Genomic DNA, 4369 nt, shown 5'->3' with positions numbered 1-4369 from the left:
CTCGACTAGAAAGTATTCTCAAGTTGCTTTTGGAGTGTGAAAGGGTTTGCAGTTTGGCTGTCACTGTCTCAGCAGATGCAACCCCTGCATCCACAAGTTGGGACATCCTTACACTACCAACCAAACCAGTGCTGATAAGCAAAGGTTCTCTTATTTTTTTTTATTCTCCATCATGCATGTTTCACTCTCTCTTCGGCCCCACCTGCTTGTCTTTGTTCTGTTCGTGTCATGAATGGAGTTGTGGCGCATGACTTCTATAAATGCAGGGAGTTTTATTGCACAAAAAAAAAAAAAATGCGGAGCCTTGTGCGCCCCCAGCGTTCATGTGGGGTTACTTCAGGAGCCAAGGCTTTGGAAGAGTTACTACTACTACTGAGCAGGACCCTTGTACTTGTTTGAGAACGAGGACTTAAACAACAGTTGCAGGATGTCACATAAGAAAAAGAAAAATAGGTTTCAAAAACTTACCTGTTGCATTTTGAAAGTCATGGCACCCTAACATTTGTAACAATGCTGCTTGTATGTTTCTTTTCTTGTGGATATTTTTATTTTTTTATAGCCTACTGCAAAAAAGAAAAAAAAAGAAAAAAAAACAGCCAACAGTTGTGTTCAGCGCTGGCTCAACTCATGAGAAGTTTTTGTGTTGATGTTGTGAGTGTGTGTGTGCGTGTGTGTGTGTGTGTGTGCTTCTCATGAGGCTAGTGTTAAACAGTCATCAGGACTGAGAACTTCCCACATCCAGAATGGCCTGAAAAATCCTAGTTCCTCTTCATTTTTGGACAAACTTTGGTGTCAGGCAACAAATGAATTATGCATCGCTTGTCTTAAACTTGATTGTTTTTCTTTTTGAATATTGCACTGATGACTGTTGTTGAGAAGTTGGCTTTTATGTGTCAACATTTAAACTTTTTCTGAATAGAAAAAAGGTGAAAATGTCCTCAAGTGTGTATTACTTTGTGGAAAAAAACACATTTTCCAACAAAGATTGAGTGTATCTCTGTGATTGGGTGTATGTATATTTACATATGGATATATATATCAATGCTAATGATGATATCTTGGGGCACTTTCTTTTCTGAAGTGCTGTCTTCCTGTTGTGTTTTGCTAAAGGGGAATAATACATTTGATGGTAAGATCATTGTAAGATGTTTAAAATTGCACGGTTGTGCAGTTATTCGGCTCTCCAAGTCATAACATTTATGACGTACAAGAGCCAGCTGCCGGATTGGTTAAACACGAACGATGTGACTTTTTTTTTTAAATTAAAAAGAAAAAAAAGAAAAGATAAAAAAAAAAGGAAAAGTCTAAAAGAATACGTTTTGACTTTTTGGGGGGCCAACTTTGAGGTTTGTGGTCTTGCTTCATTTCAAGCAAGAAGAAAACATGAATTTTTTTCATGAGTGATGCAGATGTTCCATCTTGTCTGATTTTTGGATATAAATATATCTAAATATATATATATATAAACATATATATATATTGTTTGTATTCTTTTATTTTTGAACATTTGTAACACTGTGATGATGACGTGATGTCACGTGGAGATGAGTGCTGTATTATTTTTGTACGTTTGTGTACAAGCCAGTAAAGTAATCATTAAACTCAAGTTGTCTGAGTATTCACATGTTTATTTATTTTATTTATTTACTTTCTCTTGTCCCTCCTGCTGTATTTTTCATTAAAAAAAAAAGCTGCACATACTCACACACACCCTGTCTGTCCTCCGAGCCGGGCCCAGCCCAGATCTCCATTCTCTCCTTTTGTCATTCATCTGGCCTCATCCTTTCACTGCCCGCATAAAAGGAGTCTAGTGCATTGTGGGTAGTCTCAGTTTAAAGTGGGGTCCCCTCCCCTGTGTGTGTTGTGGGAGAGATGGTTTTATGTTACCCACACACTCAGATGGAGAACTTTTCCAAAAGCACTTTTCTCTTGTGATATGTATGTAATATTCAGGTTGTATTCATGTAAATACTTGCATTTGAGAAATTGTACTTTTTAAAATCAGTAAATTTAGCAAAAAGTGCAACAATTTTCTGTCTGCTGATTGGATTTCTGAGTTAAAGCATCACAGAAACTTTAAAAAGTCAAAGAAAAAAGCATGCTTTTTTGCAGCAAAAGGGCAAAGGTCATTGTAATTTCAAGTTCAAGTATTTTTTTTGTCAGTTTCACACAGCTGTTTTTTTTATTTTATTTTTTGGTGAGCACCTGATTTCGGTGGGACGCAAAGCGTGACTCATGCTCACACGGTTTCACAGATGTGCCGAGGTGCATCCTGTTTTACAGAGTGGCGCTCAACAGCTCGTGGGAAAAGCAGCACTGGCGTTGTTGCACTTGCTCACATCAGGCATGTGCGTGTTGCAACATCTGTGTTGACAGTTTGAACCGTGACTGTTTGAGTTGACACAAAAGGGTGGGGCGGGGTGCAAGCGGGATGGATGTAACGGTTGTGGTTCGGGAGTTTTTCGTACTCGTGTGAGAAAAAAGGTGAAGTGTCTCACCTCTGGTTTGAGTCTGACGTGCAGCGAAGGTTGTGGGTTTTGATGAAGATAAAGAGAAAAGCTGTTGAAAAATGCTGCTTCCTCAGCTGCAGGCTGGAACTCATGATCAGCTCTGATCGAACGCATTCCTTTAAACGTCAGAGGAGTTTGCTCCTTTAAACACAAGCCCTGCTGTATTTTGACACTGTGGAAGCCAGAATGGGTTATCTGATCCCCCCCTCCAAACTCCCTCTCAGTCTCTCACTTCTGGAGGATGTTTTGTTGAGCTGGGTTCCCATTGTTCACACACTTAGTTGGCTGGCCTCCCAGGGTTGCTGCTGGCTCCTAGGCCCCCTAATAGGTTCTTCGTGTGCATTGGTTTTCTCTGCGCATCTTGGTGGGACGTGGAGCAGCTCCTGCTTCTGAGCCAGACGAGACGATTTGCTGAGGAATTCAAAAAGTAACAGCAATCTGAGGAGATTTTTGGGGATATTTCAATCAAGATCCCCTCATTTTTTGAGTTTCTGGTTTTGTTAAAGAGCCACTCCAATGAAAAGAGTGTTTTTAACATGTTCTTGTGGCACTTTTGTGATGATGGAGAGCATATATACAGAAAATTTAGCTTAAAATTACATTTCAGAGTATTCAAAGGTAGTTTCAAATAGCTTGTGGGAGTGATATAAAAGCTACAGTCCGCTCCATTCTGATGCAGACAAATAGATCCAATTACGTCTTTGTTTTCCTCGTCTGAGCTGGCATCTGGCTCAAAGATGTACCGCTGGATAGCTCAGATATTGCACGCCATTTTTGTTGCACTGCTAATGTTAGGTTGAGGGGGTTGTAAGCTAGTGGGAGAGCATGTAAAAATATGGAAAATGGGGGCAGCCTTCCTCTGCACCAACAATCTCGCTCACAACTCTTTCTGATGAACTACTGCTGTTCTGCAGAAATAATGTGCAAAGAAAAAGACACAGGGTTTTGTTTTTCTATTATCGCCCTAAAAAGGCACAATTATAATTGAAAGACCACCTAGAACGCTTTGAAAGTGGCTGAAAATATGATCGGAGTGGAACTTTAAACTAAATTAATTTGCACCAGCTGGATTAGTGTGAATATTCTCTAACTTTATTGAAAGAGCAACTGATGAGATGCTCTTAAAATCCATCCATCCATCCATTTTCCTGACCGCTTTGTCCCTTTCGGGGTCGCGGGGGTGCCGGAGCCTATCCCGGCCACTGAAGGGGGAAGGCGGGGTACACCCTGGACAGGTCGCCAGTCCGTCGCAGCTCTTAAAATCAAACTCTGAAAAATGATTTTCTGTGTGAAAGGTGATGACAAAGAGGAATTATAAGAAGTTTGCTGCAAAAACAAACCAATTTAGCAGGTTGTAAATAAATTCATGTTTCTTTTTTACTATTAGTGCTGATTATCAAAGCCGACTGAACATATTTTCCAATAAATTTCATCTAAATGTACTGCTTTTAGCCCTTTTATCACTAATCATTGCTGCTTAATGATTTAATTCAGTTTTTAACTGATTGAAGCTGGAACTTCCATTTACTAAAGCAGTTCATGCTTAAAGGAAAAATGATGGATAGATTTTTTAAGTGCAACTTATCATCACTCCTTAATCCAAGGCTCACTGATGCTCTTGATGCATGACTTTAGACCAAACTGCTGCCTAAGATAGATAACCTTTAGCTTTCAACTTAGAATTTCAGTGTAAAACTGTATGCAATTGTTTGTTTTTAACAAGATTTATTTTAAATATGTTTGTTTCCCCTGAAGTGAATATTTCTGCTTTCAGATGGTTCTTGTCCATCTTTTTAGGATACAAGTGAATGTTTTGCCCAGCAGAACTAATTCAGATAGAAGCTATCACTTTTCTTACC

Source organism: Oryzias melastigma, linkage group LG12, assembly GCF_002922805.2.
Source record: "Oryzias melastigma strain HK-1 linkage group LG12, ASM292280v2, whole genome shotgun sequence".
Classification (NCBI taxonomy): Eukaryota; Metazoa; Chordata; class Actinopteri; order Beloniformes; family Adrianichthyidae; genus Oryzias; species Oryzias melastigma.
Note: the sequence above shows the minus strand (reverse complement) of the source record.